Genomic DNA, 20000 nt, shown 5'->3' on the forward strand with positions numbered 1-20000 from the left:
GATGAAAATTAGACACATGTGCAACATCTGGGTATCTTTATTGTTGATGTTTCGCCATTAAGTGGTTTTATCAATACAGATTCTAGGACATAACTGGAAGACAGTAGAACTATATACAAAAGGTGAGGTAATCAGTCCCTCAGCCTTGAAGAGCACCGTAGTCATCAAGACTACGGTGCTCTTCACCAGCTCCAAGACTGAGGGACTGATTACCTCACCTTTTGTATATAGTTCTACTGTCTTCCAATTATGTCCTAGAATCTGTATTGATAAAACCACTTAATGGCGAAACATCAACAATAAAGATACCCAGATGTTGCACATGTGTCTAATTTTCAAGTTGAAAAATTGGGCCGCTTTTGCATCGTTTAGGGCTCAATAAAAATTTCCAAACGTTGCACTAGTTTCTCACTCTAGTGCAATGTTTGGGTACTGGTGGAGATAGAACCCACGGCGAGTGAGTGGTAAAACTCCAGGCCAGTGCGTAAGCCACTGGGCCAGCTGACTACAATAAAATTTATCCAACGTGGTATATTTATACATCACAGGGAGGTTAGCATGGGCCACCACTGTGACCATAAATGCAAGTTATCAAATGAATCTCCCACCATCGTGGCTGTGGCGAACTTTAGCTCAGGTCCCCTCAAAGCCTCCATCGTGATTTCCTGAGTCATTACTACTGCTACTACTACTACTGCTATTGCAACTACTACCTTCTTTTCCCTTCCTCTTCCCGACCTGTTTTCTGACCTCTGCAATTTCTCGCTCAGTCGTGACTTGACAATGGTCAGGGACGGACTAAAACGTCGCCACAATCTTCCACTTGCTTAAATGTGAGTTATTTGTGGCTGAAACATACAAGCAGAGGAGCACTGCACGTAGGCCTACTGGCCCATGCTAGGCAGGTCTTACTCGCATGCCGGGCAGGACCATCCACTGGTTAATGAAGGTGGAACATGAATCCAGGTGAAGAACACACGTTGAAAAGCGCACTCATGATGAATAAGACACGTGTGCAACGTGTTACACACGTGTCTTATTCATCAAGTGTTATTCACGTGCCTTATTCATAAGGCGTTATACACGTGTCTTATTCATCAAGTGTTATTCACGTGTCTCATTCATCAGGTGCTACACACGTGTCTTATTTATCATGATACCAGAGCGTCTGGCTCTGGGAAGAGCTTGACGGAGCTGTGACTGGATAAAGCTCTACGCAATGAAATAAAGGTTGTGTTACAACGTTTTTCTTCCCAGCATCATGGGAAGGATGGTGTCCCGTGGCCTGGTTGGCAACGCTCTCGCCTCACACACTGAGTGTCCGTGGTTCAATCACCGGCCGGGTGGAAACATTGGGTTTGTTTCCTTACACCTGCTGCACCTGTTCACCAAGCAAGTAGGTACCTGGGTGATAGTCAAGTGGTGTGAGTGGCATCCTGGGTGGCTAACCCTCCCTACCCTGGGTTATCCTGGGTGGCTAACCCTCCCTACCCTGGGTTATCCTGGGTGGCTAACCCTCCCTACCCTGGGGTATCCTGGGTAGCTAACCATCCCTACCCTGGGTTATCCTGGGTGGCTAACCCTCCCTACCCTGGGTTATCCTGGGTGGTTAACCCTCCCTTTCCTGGGTTATCCTGGGTGGTTAACCCTCCCTTTCCTGGGTTATCCTGGGAGGCTAACCCTCTCTACCCTGGGTTATCCTGGGTGGCTAACCCTCCCTAACCTGGCTTATCCTGGGTGGCTAACCCTCCCTACCCTGGGTTATCCTGGGTGGCTAACCCTCCCTATCCTGGGTGGCTAACCCTCCCTACCCTGGGGTATCCTGGGTGGCTAACCATCCCTACCCTGGGTTATCCTGGGTGGCTAACCCTCCCAACCCTGGGTTATCCTGGGTGGTTAGCCCTCCCTTTCCTGGGTTATCCTGGGTGGTTAACCCTCCCTTTCCTGGGTTATCCTGGGTGGCTAACCCTCTCTACCCTGGGTTATCCTGGGTGGCCAACCCTCCCTACCCTGGGTTATCCTGGGTGGCTAACCCTCCCTACCCTGGGTTATCCTGGGTGGCTAACCCTCCCTACGCTGGGTTTTCCTGGGTGGCTAATCCTCCCTACCCTGGGTAATCCTGGGGGGCTAACCCTCCCTACCCTGGGTTATCCTGGGTGGCTAACCCTCCCTACCCTAGGTTATCCTGGGTGGCTAACCCTCCCTACCCTGGGTTATCCTGGGTGGCTAACCCTCCCTACCCTGGGTTATCCTGGGAGGCTAACCCTCCCTACCCTGGGTTATCCTGGGTGGCTAACCCTCCCTACCCTGGGTTATCCTGGGTGGCTAACCCTCACTACCCTGGGGTATCATGGGTGGCTAACCATCCCTACCCTGGGTTATCCTGGGTGGCTAACCCTCCCTACCCTGGGTTATCCTGGGTGGTTAACCCTCCCTTTCCTGGGTTATCCTGGGTGGTTAACCCTCCCTTTCCTGGATTATCCTGGGTGGCTAACCCTCTCTACCCTGGGTTATCCTGGGTGGCTAACCCTCCCTACCCTGGGTTATCCTGGGTGGCTAACCCTCCCTACCCTGGGTTATCCAGGGTGGTTAACCCTCCCTACCCTGGGTTATCCTGGGTGGCTAACCCTCCCTACCCTGGGTTATCCTGGGTGGCTAACCCTCCCTACCCTGGGTAATCCTGGGGGGCTAACCCTCCCTACCCTGGGTTATCCTGGGTTATCCTGGGTGGCTAACCCTCCCTACCCTACGTTATCCTGGGTGGCTAACCCTCCCTACCCTGGGTTATCCTGGGTGGCTAACCCTCCCTACCCTGGGTTATCCTGGGTGGCTAACCCTCCCTACCCTGGATTATCCTGGGTAGCTAACCCTCCCTACCCTGGGTTATCCTGGGTGGCTAACCCTCCCTACCCTGGGTTATCCTGGGAGGCTAACCCTCCCTACCCTGGGTTATCCTGGGTGGCTAACCCTCCCTACCCTGGGTTATCCTGGGTGGCTAACCCTCCCTACCCTGGGTTATCCTGGGTGGCTAACCCTCCCTACCCTGGGTTATCCTGGGTGGCTAACCCTCCCTACCCTGGGTTATCTTGGGTGGCTAACCCTCCCTACCCTGGGTTATCCTGGGTGTCTAACCCTCCCTACCCTGGGGTATTCTAGGTGGCTAACCCCCTTCCCTGGGTTATCCTGGGTGGCTAACCCTCCCGACCCTGGGTTATCCTGGGTGGCTAACCCTCTCTACCCTGGGTTATCCTGGGTGGTTAACCCTCCCTACCCTGGGTTATCCTGGGTGGCTAACCCTCCCTACCCTGGGTTATCTTGGGTGGCTAACCCTCCCTACCCTGGGTTATCCTGGGTGGCTAACCCTCCCTACCCTGGGGTATCCTAGGTGGCTAACCCCCTTCCCTGGGTTATCCTGGGTGGCTAACCCTCCCTACCCTGGGTAATCCTGGGGGCTTACCCTCCCTACCCTGGGTTATCCTGGGTTATCCTGGGTGGCTAACCCTCCCTACCCTACGTTATCCTGGGTGGCTAACCCTCCCTACCCTGGGTTATCCTGGGTGGCTAACCCTCCCTACCCTGGGTTATCCTGGGTGGCTAACCCTCCCTACCCTGGATTATCCTGGGTGGCTAACCCTCCCTACCCTGGGTTATCCTGGGTGGCTAACCCTCCCTACCCTGGGTTATCCTGGGAGGCTAACCCTCCCTACCCTGGGTTATCATGGGTGGCTAACCCTCCCTACCCTGGGTTATCCTGGGTGGCTAACCCTCCCTACCCTGGGTTATCCTGGGTGGCTAACCCTCCCTACCCTGGGTTATCCTGGGTGGCTAACCCTCCCTACCCTGGGTTATCTTGGGTGGCTAACCCTCCCTACCCTGGGTTATCCTGGGTGGCTAACCCTCCCTACCCTGGGGTATTCTAGGTGGCTAACCCCCTTCCCTGGGTTATCCTGGGTGGCTAACCCTCCCGACCCTGGGTTATCCTGGGTGGCTAACCCTCTCTACCCTGGGTTATCCTGGGTGGTTAACCCTCCCTACCCTGGGTTATCCTGGGTGGCTAACCCTCCCTACCCTGGGTTATCTTGGGTGGCTAACCCTCCCTACCCTGGGTTATCCTGGGTGGCTAACCCTCCCTACCCTGGGGTATCCTAGGTGGCTAACCCCCTTCCCTGGGTTATCCTGGGTGGCTAACCCTCCCTACCCTGGGTTATCCTGGGTGGCTAACCCCCCTACCCTGGGTTATCCTGGGTGGCTAACCCTCCCTACTCTGGGTTATCCTGGGTGGCTAACCCTCCCTACCCTAGGTTATCCTGGGTGGCTAACCCTACCTATCCTGGGTTATCCTGGGTGGTTAACCCTCCCTACCCTAGGTTATCCTGGGTGACTAACCCTCCCTACCCTGGGTTATCCTGGGTGGCTAACCCTCCCTACCCTCGGTTATCCTGGGTGGCTAACCCTCCCTACCCTGGGTTATCCTGGGTGGCTAACCCTCTCTACCCTGGGTTATCCTGGGTGGCTAACCCTCCCTATCCTGGGTTATCCTGGATTACTAACCCTCCCTACCCTGGGTTATCCTGGGTGGCTAACCCTCCCTACATAACATCAATGTGACGCACAACATAACATCAATGTGGCGCACAACATAACATCAATGTGACGCACAACATAACATCAATGTGACGCACAACATAACATCAATGTGATGCACAATATGCATCAATATGACGCACAGTATAACATAACATCAATATGACGCACAATATAACTTAACGTCAATGTGACGCACAATATGCATCAATGTGACGCACAACATTCATCAATGTGACACACACTATAACATTAATGTGACGCACAACATAACATCAATGTGACGCACAACATAACATCAATGTGACGCACAACATAACATCAATGTGACGCACAACATAACATCAATGTGACGCACAACATAACATCAATGTGACGCACAACATAACATCAATGTGACGAACAACATAACATCAATGTGACGCACAACATAACATCAATGTGACGCACAACATAACATCAATGTGACGCACAACATAACATCAATGTGACGCACAACATAACATCAATGTGACGCACAACATAACATAAATGTGACGCACAACATAACATCAATGTGACGCACAACATAACATCAATGTGACGCACAACATAACATCAATGTGACGCACAACAAAACATCAATGTGACGCACAACATAACATCAATGTGACGCACAACATAACATCAATGTGACGCACACTATACATCAATGTGACGCACAACATAACATCAATGTGACGCACGACATAACATCAATGTGACGCACAATATACATCAATGTGACGCACAACATAACATCAATATGACGCACAACATAACATCAATGTGACGCACAACATAACATCAATGTGACGCACAATATACATCAATGTGACGCACAACATAACATCAATGTGACGCACAACATAACATCAATATGACGCACAATATACATCAATGTGACGCACAACATAACATCAATGTGACGCACAACATCACATCAATGTGACGCACAACATAACATCAATGTGACGCACACTATACATCAATGTGACGCACAACATAACATCAATGTGACGCACAACATAACATCAATGTGACGCACACTATACATCAATGTGACGCACAACATAACATCAATGTGACGCACAACATAACATCAATGTGACGCACACTATACATCAATGTGACGCACAACATAACATCAATGTGACGCACAACATAACATCAATGTGACGCACAACATAACATCAATGTGACGCACAACATAACATCAATGTGACGCACAACATAACATCAATGTGACGCACAACATAACATCAATGTGACGCACAACAAAAGATCAATGTGACGCACAACATAACATCAATGTGACGCACAATATACATCAATGCATCACCAGGGTAATAAGTTGACGCACCTTGCTTTAACACCTGCAAAATCAATAAATATTTTGTATGTTGCTGTTTTGTTTTTGTTTTTATTGGTGGTGGTGATGATGGTGGTAGTGGTAGTAGTACTGATGGTGGTAGTAGTACTGATGGTGGTAGTAGTACTGATGGTGGTGATGATGGTGGTAGTAGTACTGATGGTGGTGATGATGGTGGTAGTAGTACTGATGGTGGTGATGATGGTGGTAGTGGTAGTAGTACTGATGGTGGTAGTAGTACGGATGGTGGTAATAGTACTGATGGTGGTGATGATGGTGGAATTAGTACTGATGGTGGTGATGATGGTGGTAGTGGTAGTAGTACTGATGGTGGTAGTAGTACGGATGGTGGTAGTAGTACTGATGGTGGTGATGATGGTGGTAGTGGTAGTAGTACTGATGGTGGTAGTAGTACGGATGGTGGTAGTAGTACTGATGGTGGTGATGATGGTGGTAGTGGTAGTAGTACTGATGGTGGTGATGATGGTGGTGGTAGTACTGATGGTGGTAGTAGTACGGATGGTGGTAGTAGTGCTGATGGTGGTAGTAGTACTGATGGTGGTGATGATGGTGGTGGTAGTACTGATGGTGGTAGTAGTACGGATGGTGGTAGTAGTGCTGATGGTGGTAGTAGTACTGATGGTGGTGATGATGGTGGTAGTGGTAGTAGTACTGATGGTGGTAGTAGTACGGATGGTGGTAGTAGTACTGATGGTGGTGATGATGGTGGTAGTGGTAGTAGTACTGATGGTGGTAGTAGTACGGATGGTGGTAGTAGTGCTGATGGTGGTAGTAGTACTGATGGTGGTGATGATGGTGGTAGTGGTAGTAGTACTGATGGTGGTAGTAGTACGGATGGTGGTAGTAGTGCTGATGGTGGTAGTAGTACTGATGGTGGTAGTAGTACTGATGGTGGTGATGATGGTGGTAGTGGTAGTAGTACTGATGGTGGTGGTAGTACTGATGTTGGTAGTAGTGCTGATGGTGGTAGTAGTACTGATGGTGGTGATGATGGTGGTAGTGGTAGTAGTACTGATGGTGGTGGTAGTACTGATGGTGGTAGTAGTGCTGATGGTGGTAGTAGTACTGATGGTGGTGATGATGGTGGTAGTGGTAGTAGTACTGATGGTGGTGGTAGTACTGATGTTGGTAGTAGTGCTGATGGTGGTAGTAGTACTGATGGTGGTAGTAGTACTGATGGTGGTAGTAGTACTGATGGTGGTGATGATGGTGGTAGTAGTACTGATGGTGGTAGTAGTACTGATGGTGGTGATGATGGTGGTAGTAGTACTGATGGTGGTAGTAGTACGGATGGTGGTAGTAGTACTGATGGTGGTGATGATGGTGGTAGTAGTACTGATGGTGGTGATGATGGTGGTAGTAGTACTGGTGGTGGTGATGATGGTGGTAGTAGTACTTGTGGTGGTGATGATGGTGGTAGTAGTACTGGTGGTGGTGATGATGGTGGTAGTAGTACTGATGGTGGTCATGATGGTGGTAGTAGTACTGATGGTGGCAGTAGTACTTGTGGTGGTGATGATGGTGGTAGTAGTACTGGTGGTGGTGATGATGGTGGTAGTAGTACTGATGGTGGTGATGATGGTGGTGGTGGTGATGATGGTGGTAGTACTGATGGTGGTAGTAGTACTGATGGTGGTGATGATGGTCGTAGTGGTGATGATGGTGGTAGTACTGATGGTGGTGATGATGGTGGTGGTGGTGATGATGGTGGTAGTACTGATGGTGGTGATGATGGTGGTAGTACTGATGGTGGTGATGATGGTGGTAGTACTGATGGTGGTAGTACTGATGGTGGTAGTAGTACTGATGGTGGTGATGATGGTGGTAGTACTGATGGTGGTAGTAGTACTGATGGTGGTGATGATGGTGGTAGTACTGATGGTGGTAGTAGTACTGATGGTGGTGATGATGGTGGTAGTACTGATGGTGGTAGTAGTACTGATGGTGGTGATGATGGTGGTGGTGGTGATGATGGTGGTAGTAGTACTGATGGTGGTGATGATGGTGGTAGTAGTCCTGATGGTGGTGATGATGGTGGTAGTAGTACTGATGGTGGTGATGATGGTGGTAGTAGTACTGGTGGTGGTGATGATGGTGGTAGTAGTACTGATGGTGGTGATGATGGTGGTAGTAGTACTGGTGGTGGTGATAATGGTGGTAGTAGTACTGGTGGTGGTGATGATGGTGGTAGTAGTACTGATGGTGGTGATGGTGGTAGTAGTACTGGTGGTGGTGATGATGGTGGTAGTAGTACTGATGGTGGTGATGATGGTGGTAGTAGTACTGATGTTGGTGATGGTGGTGGTAGTAGTACTGATGGTGGTGATGATGGTGGTAGTAGTACTGGTGGTGGTGATGATGGTGGTGTAGTACTGATGGTGGTGATGATGGTGGTAGTAGTACTGATGGTGGTGATGATGGTGGTAGTAGTACTGGTGGTGGTGATGATGGTGGTAGTAGTACTGATGGTGGTGATGATAGTGGTAGTAGTACTGATGGTGGTAGTAGTACTGATGGTGGTGATGATGGTGGTGGTGGTGATGATGGTGGTAGTAGTACTGATGGTGGTGATGATGGTGGTAGTACTGATGGTGGTAGTAGTACTGATGGTGGTGATGATGGTGGTAGTACTGATGGTGGTGATGATGGTGGTAGTACTGATGGTGGTAGTCGTACTGATGGTGGTGATGATGGTGGTAGTACTGATGGTGGTAGTAGTACTGATGGTGATGATGATGGTGGTAGTACTGATGGTGGTGATGATGGTGGTAGTACTGATGGTGGTAGTACTGATGGTGGTGATGATGGTGGTAGTACTGATGGTGGTAGTAGTACTGATGGTGGTGATGATGGTGGTAGTACTGATGGTGGTAGTAGTACTGATGGTGGTGATGATGGTGGTGGTGGTGATGATGATGGTAGTAGTACTGATGGTGGTGATGATGGTGGTAGTAGTACTGATGGTGGTGATGATGGTGGTAGTAGTACTGATGGTGGTGATGATGGTGGTAGTAGTACTGATGGTGGTGATGATGGTGGTAGTAGTACGGATGGTGGTGATGATGGTGGTAGTAGTACGGATGGTGGTAGTAGTACGGATGGTGGTGATGATGGTGGTAGTAGTACGGATGGTGGTAATGATGGTGGTAGTAGTACGGATGGTGGTGATGATGGTTGTAGTAGTACGGATGGTGGTGATGATGGTGGTAGTAGTACGGATGGTGGTAATGATGGTGGTAGTAGTACTGATGGTGGTGATGATGGTGGTAGTAGTACGGATGGTGGTGATGATGGTGGTAGTAGTACTGATGGTGGTAATGATGGTGGTAGTAGTACGGATGGTGGTGATGGTGGTAGTAGTACGGATGGTGGTGATGATGGTGGTAGTAGTACTGATGGTGGTGATGATGGTGGTAGTAGTACGGATGGTGGTGATGATGGTGGTAGTAGTACTGATGGTGGTGATGATGGTGGTAGTAGTACTGATGGTGGTGATGGTGGCAGTAGTACTGATGGTGATAATGATGGTGGTAGTAGTACTGATGGTGGTGATGATGGTGGTAGTAGTACGGATGGTGGTGATGATGGTGGTAGTAGTACGGATGGTGGTGATGATGGTGGTAGTAGTACGGATGGTGGTAGTAGTACGGATGGTGGAGATGATGGTGGTAGTAGTACGGATGGTGGTGATGATGGTGGCAGTAGTACGGATGGCGGTGATGATGGTGGTAGTAGTACTGATGGTGGTGATGATGGTGGTAGTAGTACGGATGGTGGTGATGATGGTGGTAGTAGTACGGATGGTGGTGATGATGGTGGTAGTAGTACTGATGGTGGTAGTAGTACTGATGGTGGTGATGATGGTGGTAGTAGTACGGATGGTGGTAGTAGTACGGACGGTTGTGATGATGGTGGTAGTAGTACTGATGGTGGTGATGATGGTGGTAGTAGTACGGATGGTGGTGATGATGGTGGTAGTAGTACGGATGGTGGTGATGATGGTGGTAGTAGTACTGATGGTGGTGATGATGGTGGTAGTAGTATTGGTGGTGGTAGTACTACGGATGGTGGTGATGATGGTGGTAGTAGTACGGATGATGGTGATTGGTAGTGATAACATGGTGGCGGTGGTTCGTGGTGGTGGCATGGTGGTGGTGGTAGTAGTGATGGCATGGTGGTGGTAGTTGGTAGTGATAACATGGTGGTGGTGGTTCGTAGTAGTGGCATGGTGGTGGTGGTGGTAGTAGTGATGGCATGGTGGGGGTAGTTGGTAGTGATAACATGGTGGTGGTGGTTCGTAGTGGTGGCATGCTGGTGGTGGTAGTAGTGATGGCATGGCGATGGTAGTGATGACATGGTGGTGGTTGGTAGTGGTGGGATGGTAGTGGTTGTGGTTGGTAGTGGTGGTGGTTGGTAGTGATGACATGGTGGTGGTGGCTGGTAATGATGACATGGTGGTGGTGGTTGGTAGTGATGGGATGGTAGTGGTGGTGGTTGGTAGTGGTGGTGGTTGGTAGTGATGGCATGGTGGTGGTGGTGGTAGTAGTGATGGCATGGTGGTGATGGTTGGTAGTGATAACATGGTGGTGGTGGTTGGTAGTGGTGGCATGGTGGTGGTGGTGGTAGTAGTGATGGCATGGTGGTGATGGTTGGTGGTGATAACATTGTGGTGGTGGTTGGTAGTGGTGGCATGGTGGTGGTGGTTGGTAGTGACGGCATGGCGATGGTAGTGGTGACATGGTGGTGGTTGGTAGTGGTGGGATGGTAGTGGTGGTGGTTGGTAGTGGTTGTGGTTGGTAGTGATGACATGGTGGTGGTGGCTGGTAGTGATGACATGGTGGTGGTAGTTGGTAGTGATGGGATGGTAGTGGTGGTGGTTGGTAGTGATGGCATGGTGATGGTGGTGGTAGTGATGACATGGCGGTGGTGGTTGGTAGTGGTGGCATGGTGGTGGTGGCATGGTGGTGGTGGTGGTAGTAGTGATGGCATGGTGGTGGTGGTTGGTAGTGATGACATGGTGGTGGTTAACAGTGGTAGTATGGTGGTGGTTAGTAGTGGTGGCATGGTGGCGGTGGTTGGTAGTGGTGGTATGGTGGTGGTGGTTGTAGTGATGACATGGTGGTGGTGGTTGGTAGTGGTGGCATGGTGTTGGTGGTTGGTAGTGGTGGTATGGTGGTGATGGTTGTTAGTGATGGCATGGTGGTGGTGGTGGTAGTGATGGCATGGTGGTGGTGGGGGTATTGATGGCATGGTGGTGGTAGTAGTGATGGCATGGTGGTGGTGGTTAGTAATGGTGGCATGGTGGTGGTGGTTGGTAGTGGTGGCATTGTGGTGGTGGTAGTAGTGATGGCATGGTAGTGGTGGTGGTTAGTAGTGATGGCATGGTGGCGGTGGTGGTGGTGGTGGTGGTGGTGGTGGTGGTAGTGATGGCATGGTGGCGGTGGTGGTGGTGGTGCTAGTGATGGCATGGTGGTGGTGGTTGGTAGTGATGGCATGGTGGTTGTGGTTGGTAGTGGTGGCATAGTGGTGGCATAGTGGTGGTGGTGGTAGTGATGGCATGGTGGTTGTGGTTGGTAGTGATGGCATGGTGGTGGTGGTTGTAGTGATGGTATAGTGGTGGTGGTGGTAGTGATGGCATGGTAGTCTTGGTATGGTGGTAATAGTTATGGGGGTGGTAGAGTCAATGATAGTGGTGGTAATGATGGTGGTGGTGGTGGTGGTAGTGGTGGTAGTGGTGGTAGTGGTGGTATGGTGGTGGTGCTGGTAATGATGGTGGTGGTTGTGGTAATGATGGTCGTGGTAGTGGTTATGATGGTGGTGGTAATCATGGTGGTGGTGGTGGTAATAATGATGGTGGTGGTAGTGGTAATGATGGTGGTAGTGGAGGTAGTTACTGTCATGGTGTTTACGATGTTCATTACAGTGGTAATGCAGGATATAGTGTTGGTTACGGTGAGAAATCTGTTGATGTAGGTAGTTAATAGTTGTGATGATGGTAGTTGTAGTAGGAGTAGTAGTAGTAAAAGTGGTGATTGTAGTGGTAGGGAGAACAGCAGGGGGTTATTGGGGGGCATCAAAAGTGGTAGCAATTATTTAATACTCAGTGTGACTGAGGGAGTTTAAGGTACGTAGTGGTAGTAATATGCTAGGATAACAGTGGTAGTAGTATGCTGGGACAACAGTGGTAGTAGTAGTATGCTAGGATAACAGTGGTAGTAGTAGTATGCTAGGATAACAGTGGTAGTAGTATGCTGGGACAACAGTGGTAGTAGTAGTATGCTAGGATAACAGTGGTAGTAGTAGTATGCTAGGATAACAGTGGTAGTAGTATGCTGGGACAACAGTGGTAGTAGTAGTATGCTAGGATAACAGTGGTAGCAGTATGCTAGGACAACAGTGGTAGAAGTAGTATGCTAGGATAACAGTGGTAGTAGTAGTAGTAGTATGCTAGGATAACAGTGGTAGCAGTATGCTAGGACAACAGTGGTAGAAGTAGTATGCAAGGATAACAGTGGTAGCAGTATGCTAGGATAACAGTGGTAGTAGTAGTAGTGGTATGCTAGGATAACAGTGGCAGCAGTATGCTAGGACAACAGTGGTAGAAGTAGTATGCTAGGATAACAGTGGTAGTAGTAGAAGTATGCTAGGATAACAGTGGTAACAGTATGCTAGGACAACAGTGGTAGAAGTAGCATGCTAGGATAACAGTGGTAGTAGTAGTAGTATGCTAGGATAACAGTGGTAGCAGTATGCTAGGACAACAGTGGTAGAAGTAGTATGCAAGGATAACAGTGGTAGCAGTATGCTAGGATAACAGTGGTAGTAGTAGTAGTAGTATGCTAGGATAACAGTGGCAGCAGTATGCTAGGACAACAGTGGTAGAAGTAGTATGCTAGGATAACAGTGGTAGTAGTAGAAGTATGCTAGGATAACAGTGGTAACAGTATGCTAGGACAACAGTGGTAGAAGTAGTATGCTAGGATAACAGTGGTAGTAGTAGTAGCATGCTAGGATAACAGTGGTAGCAGTATGCTAGGATAACAGTGGTAGTAGTATACTAGGACAACAGTGGTGGTAGTAGTATGCTAGGATAACAGTGGTAGTAGTAGTATGCTAGGATAACAGTGGTAGCAGTATGCTAGGACAACAGTGGTAGAAGTAGTATGCTAGGATAACAGTGGTAGTAGTAGTATGCTAGGATAACAGTGGTAGCAGTATGCTAGGATAACAGTGGTAGTAGTAGTAGTATGCTAGGATAACAGTGGCAGTAGTATGCTAGGACAACAATGGTAGAAGTAGTATGCTAGGATAACAGTGGTAGTAGTAGTATGCTAGGATAACAGTGGTGGCAGTATGCTAGGACAACAGTGGTAGAAGTAGTATGCTAGGATAACAGTGGTAGTAGTAGTATGCTAGGACAACAGTGGTAGAAGTAGTATGCTAGAATAACAGTGGTAGTAGTAGTATGCTAGGATAACAGTGGTAACAGTATGCTAGGACAACAGTGGTAGAAGTAGTATGCTAGGATAACAGTGGTAGTAGTATGCTAGGATAACAGTGGTAGTAGTATGCTAGGACAACAGTGGTAGAAGTAGTATGCTAGGATAACAGTGGTGGTAGTAGTAGTATGCTAGGATAACAGTGGTAGCAGTATGCTAGGACAACAGTGGTAGAAGTAGTATGCTAGGATAACAGTGGTAGTAGTAGTATGCTAGGATAACAGAGGTAGTAGTAGTATGCTAGGATAACAGTGGTAGCAGTATGCTAGGACAACTGTGGTAGAAGTAGTATGCTAGGATAACAGTGGTAGTAGTATACTAGGACAACAGTGGTGGTAGTAGTATGCTAGGATAACAGCGGTAGTAGTAGTAGTATGCTAGGATAACAGTGGTAGTAGTAGTAGTATGCTAGGACAACAGTGGTAGTAGTAGTATGCTAGGATAACAGTGGTAGCAATATGCTAGGATAACAGTGGTAGTAGTAGTTTGCTAGGATAACAGTGGTAGCAATATGCTAGGATAACAGTGGTAGTAGTATACTAGGACAACAGTGGCAGTAGTAGTATGCTAGGATAACAGTGGTAGTAGTAGTATGCTAGGATAACAGTGGTAGTAGTAGTATGCTAGGATAACAGTGGTAGCAATATGCTAGGATAACAGTGGTAGTAGTATGCTAGGATAACAGTGGTAGCAATATGCTAGGATAACAGTGGTAATAGTATACTAGGACAACAGTGGTAGTAGTAGTATGCTAGGACAACAGTGGTAGTAGTAGTAGTATGCTAGGACAACAGTGGTAGTAGTAGTAGTATGCTAGGATAACAGTGGTAGCAGTATGCTAGGACAACAGTGGTAGTAGTATGCTAGGATAAGTGGTAGTAGTATGCTAGGACAACAGTAGTAGTAGTATGCTAGGACACCAGCGGTAGTAGTCTGCTAGGATAAGTGGTAGTAGTATGCTAGGACAACAGTGGTAGTAGTATGCTAGGACAACAGTGGTAGCAGTATGCTGGGAAAACAGTGGTAATAGTATGCTAGGACAACAGTGGTAGCAATATGCTAGGACAACAGTGGTAGCAGTATGCTGGGACAACAGTGGTAATAGTATGCTAGGACAACAGTGGTAGCAGTATGCTAGGTCAACAGTGGTAATAGTATGCTAGGACAACAGTGGTAGCAATATGCTAGGACAACAGTGGTAGCAGTATGCTGGGACAACAGTGGTAGCAGTATGCTAGGACAACAGTGGTAGCAGTATGCTAGGACAACAGTGGTAGCAGTATGCTAGGACAACAGTGGTAGCAGTATGCTAGGTCAACAGTGGTAGCAGTATGCTGGGAAAACAGTAGTAATAGTATGCTAGGACAACAGTGGTAGCAGTATGCTAGGACTACAGTGGTAGCAGTATGCTAGGACAACAGTGGTAGCAGTATGCTAGGACAACAGTGGTAGCAGTATGCTAGGACAACAGTGGTAGTAGTATGCTAGGCCAACAGTGGTAGTAGTATGCTAGAACAACAGTGGTAGCAGTATGCTAGGACAACAGTGGTAGCAGTATGCTAGGACAACAGTGGTAGCAGTATGCTAGGACAACAGTGGTAGTAGTATGCTAGAACAACAGTGGTAGTAGTATGCTAGGACAACAGTGGTAGCAGTATGCTAGGACAACAGTGGTAGTAGTATGCTAGAACAACAGTGGTAGCAGTATGCTAGGACAACAGTGGTAGCAGTATGCTAGGACAACAGTGGTAGCAGTATGCTAGGACAACAGTGGTAGTAGTATGCTAGAACAACAGTGGTAGTAGTATGCTAGGACAACAGTGGTAGCAGTATGCTAGGACAACAGTGGTAGTAGTATGCTAGAACAACAGTGGTAGCAGTATGCTAGGACAACAGTGGTAGCAGTATGCTAGGACTACAGTGGTAGCAGTATGCTAGGACAACAGTGGTAGCAGTATGCTAGGACAACAGTGGTAGCAGTATGCTAGGACAACAGTGGTAGTAGTATGCTAGGCCAACAGTGGTAGTAGTATGCTAGAACAACAGTGGTAGCAGTATGCTAGGACAACAGTGGTAGCAGTATGCTAGGACAACAGTGGTAGCAGTATGCTAGGACAACAGTGGTAGTAGTATGCTAGGACAACAGTGGTAGTAGTATGCTAGGACAACAGTGGTAGCAGTATGCTAGGACAACAGTGGTAGCAGTATGCTAGGACAACAGTGGTAGCAGTATGCTAGGACAACAGTGGTAGTAGTATGCTAGGACAACAGTGGTAGCAGTATGCTAGGACAACAGTGGTGGTAGTATGCTAGGACAACAGTGGTAGTAGTATGCTAGGACAACAGTGGTAGCAGTATGCTAGGACAACAGTGGTAGTAGTATGCTAGGACAACAGTGGTAGTAGTATGCTAGGACAACAGTGGTAGCAGTATGCTAGGACAACAGTGGTAGCAGTATGCTAGGACAACAGTGGTAGCAGTATGCTAGGACAACAGTGGTAGTAGTATGCTAGGATAACAGTGGTAGCAGTATGCTAGGACAACAGTGGTAGCAGTATGCTAGGACAACAGTGGTAGTAGTATGCTAGGACAACGGTGGTAGTAGTATGCTAGGACAACAGTGGTAGCAGTATGCTAGGACAACAGTGGTAGCAGTATGCTAGGACAGCAGTGGTAGTAGTATGCTAGGCCAACAGTGGTAGTAGTATGCTAGGACAACGGTGGTAGTAGTATGCTAGGACAACAGTGGTAGCAGTATGCTAGGACAACAGTGGTAGCAGTATGCTAGGACAACAGTGGTAGCAGTATGCTAGGCCAACAGTGGTAGTAGTATGCTAGGACAACAGAGGTAGTAGTATGCTAGGACAACAGTGGTAGCAGTATGCTAGGACAACAGTGGTAGCAGTATGCTAGGACAACAGTGGTAGCAGTATGCTAGGACAACAGTGGTAGTAGTATGCTAGGACAACAGCGAGAAAGCTATTACAGCAGCAAGAACCAGTATCAGTTCTTGCAGTAAACAACTGAAGCAGTAACATCTAACAACTACGGAGAATTAGACACATGCAACATCTGAGTATCTTCATTTATAGACGTTTCACCATCCAGTAGCTTTATCAATACAATTCAAGAACTATATACAAAAGATGAAGTAATGAGTCCCTCAGCCTTGGAGTTGGTGAAGAGCACCGTAGTCTTGATGACACTGAAGCACAGGCATGAAGCTTGTCACTTATATACCAAGCTTCATACCTGTGCTTCAGAGTCCTCAAGACTACGGCGCTCTTCACCAACTCCAAGACTGAGGGACTCATTACTACTTTCGTATGTATAGTTCTACATTCTTCACATTGTGTCATTGTATTGTACTGATGCAGTCACTGACTGGCGAAACGTCTATAAATGATGATACCCAGGTGTTGCACATGTGTGTAATTCTTCATCTTGTCGGTACTGTATATACCATTCATGTACAACTAAGAACTGTAACGCCAGCAGCAAGCTTGGGTAAACTCAGGTAACAGCAGCAGTGAGTAGTAACTTTGCACAGTGGAAGCAGTGAATGGTAGCAGGGTAATGGTAGACGAGGCAGGGATAGAATGGTAGGTGGGTAATGGTAGACGAGGCAGGGATAGAATGATAGGTGGGTAATGGTAGACGAGGCAGGGATAGAATGGTAGCTGGGTAATGGTAGACGAGGCAGGGATAGAATGGTAGGTGGGTAATGGTAGACGAGGCAGGGATAGAATGGTAGCTGGGTAATGGTAGGCGAGGCAGGGATAGAATGGTAGGTGGGTAATGGTAGACGAGGCAGGGAAAGAATGGTAGGTGGGTAATGGTAGACGAGGCAGGGATAGAATGGTAGATGGGTAATGGTAGACGAGGCAGGGATAGAATGGTAGGTGGGTAATTTAGACGAGGCAGGGATAGAATGGTAGATGGGTAATGGTAGACGAGGCAGGGATAGAATGGTAGGTGGGTAATGGTAGACTAGGCATGGATAGAATGGTAGGTGGGTAATGGTAGACGAGGCAGGGATAGAATGGTAGGTGGGTAATGGTAGACGAGGCAGGGATAGAATAGTAGGTGGGTAATGGTAGACGAGGCAGGGATAGGATGGTAGGCAGGTAATGGTAGACGAGGCAGGGATAGAATGGTAGGTAGGTAATGGTAGACGAGGCAGGGTAATGGTAGACGAGGCAGGGATAGAATGGTAGGTAGTAATGATAGAATGGTAGCTGAGTAATGGTAGACGAGGCAGGATAGAATGGTAGGTAGATAATGGTAGACGAGGCAGGGAAAGAATGGAAGGTGGGTAATGGTAGACGAGGCAGGGATAGAATGATTGGTGGGTAATGGTAGATGAGGCAGGGATAGAATGGTAGGTGGGTAATGGTAGACGAGGCAGGGATAGAATGGTAGCTGAGTAATGGTAGACGAGGCAGAGATAGAATAGTAGCTGAGTAATGGTAGACGAGGCAGGGATAGAATGGTAGGTGGGTAATGGTAGACGAGGCAGGGATAGAATGGTAGGTGGGTAATGGTAGACGAGGCAGGGATAGAATGGTAGGTGGGTAATGGTAGACTAGGCAGGGATAGAATGGTAGCTGAGTAATGGTAGACGAGGCAGGGATAGAATGGTAGGTGGGTAATGGTAGACGAGGCAGGGATAGAATGGTAGGTGGGTAATGGTAGACGAGGCAGGGATAGAATGGTAGGTGGGTAATGGTAGACGAGGCAGGGATAGAATGGTAGGTAGGTAATGGTAGACGAGGCAGGGATAGAATAGTAGCTGAGTAATGGTAGACGAGGCAGGGATAGAATGGTAGGTGGGTAATGGTAGACGAGGCAGGGATAGAATGGTAGGTGGGTAATGGTAGACGAGGCAGGGATAGAATGGTAGGTGGGTAATGGTAGACGAGGCAGGGATAGAATGGTAGGTAGGTAATGGTAGACGAGGCAGGGCTAGAATGGTAGGTGGGTAATGGTAGACGAGGCAGAGATAGAATAGTAGCTGAGTAATGGTAGACGAGGCAGGGATAGAATGGTAGGTGGGTAATGGTAGACGAGGCAGGGATAGAATGGTAGGTGGGTAATGGTAGACGAGGCAGGGATAGAATGGTAGGTGGGTAATGGTAGACGAGGCAGGGATAGAATGGTAGGTAGGTAATGGTAGACGAGGCAGGGCTAGAATGGTAGGTAGGTAATAGTAGACGAGGCAGGGATAGAAAGGTAGGTAGGTAATGGTAGACGAGGCAGGGATAGAATGGCAGGTAGGTAATGGTAGACGAGGTAGGGATAGAATGGTAGCTGAGTAATGGTAGCCGAGGCAGGGATAGAACGGTAGCTGAGTAATGGTAGACGAGGCAGGGATAGAATGGTAGCTGAGTAATGGTAGACGAGGCAGGGATAGAATGGTAGCTGAGTAATGGTAGACGAGGCAGGGATAGGATGGTAGGTAGGTAATGGTAGACGAGGCAGGGATAGAATGGTAGGTATGTAATGGTAGACGAGGCAGGGATAGAATGGTAGCTGAGTAATGGTAGACGAGGCAGGGATAGAATGATAGCTGAGTAATGGTAGACGAGGCAGGAATAGAATGGTAGCTGAGTAATGGTAGACGAGGCAGGGATTGAATGGTAGCTGAGTAATGGTAGACGAGGCAGGGATAGAATGGTAGCTGAGTAATGGTAGACGAGGCAGGGATAGAATGGTAGCTGAGTAATGGTAGACAAGGCAGGGATAGAATGGTAGCTGAGTAATGGTAGACGAGGCAGGGATAGAATGGTAGCTGGGTAATGGTAGACGAGGCAGGGATAGAATGGTAGCTGAGTAATGGTAGACGAGGCAGGGATAGAATGGTAGCTGGGTAATGGTAGACGAGGCAGGGATAGAATGGTAGCTGAGTAATGGTAGACGAGGCAGGGATAGAATGGTAGCTGAGTAATGGTAGACGAGGCAGGGATAGAATGGTAGCTGAGTAATGGTAGACGAGGCAGGGATAGAATGGTAGCTGAGTAATGGTAGACGAGGCAGGGATAGAATGGTAGCTGAGTAATGGTCGACGAGGCAGGGATAGCAGTAGTGACTGTATCTTATAATGTTTATCTACACGTAAAAGTGAGTCAGTAGTAACATCATGTTAGGTGCTTATAAAGTGTTCAATCTGTATGTTAGGTGTTAATAAGGGATTGAAACCCCTAGCAAGGAATTTAAATTTTGCACCTGAGTGATCAGTCTAAATGCAGCAAAATAATTACTGATAATCAGGTTACAGTTATTGCCTTAATTACTTAAGTTCTGTTTTAAGATTAATTTAAAATTAGATATCCATATTGAACAAATGCGATATATATATATATATATATTTATATATATATATATATATATATATATATATATATATATATATATATATATATATATATATATATATATATATATAATGTAGTGTCGAATAGGTAATACTGGTCAATTAGCAAGAACTATTTTAAAATTAAGTCCTT

General features: G+C 47.7%; 1 protein-coding gene across 1 annotated transcript in view; it reads right to left on the minus strand.

Moving 5' to 3' along the window:
• The window catches only part of grh (grainy head), an 893472-nt gene that overhangs the window by 42859 nt on the left and 830613 nt on the right, over positions 1 to 20000 (minus strand). The gene's annotated exons all lie outside the window — the stretch shown is intronic.

The sequence above is a fragment of the Cherax quadricarinatus genome, chromosome 34 (genome assembly GCF_038502225.1).
Source record: "Cherax quadricarinatus isolate ZL_2023a chromosome 34, ASM3850222v1, whole genome shotgun sequence".
Classification (NCBI taxonomy): domain Eukaryota; kingdom Metazoa; phylum Arthropoda; class Malacostraca; order Decapoda; family Parastacidae; genus Cherax; species Cherax quadricarinatus.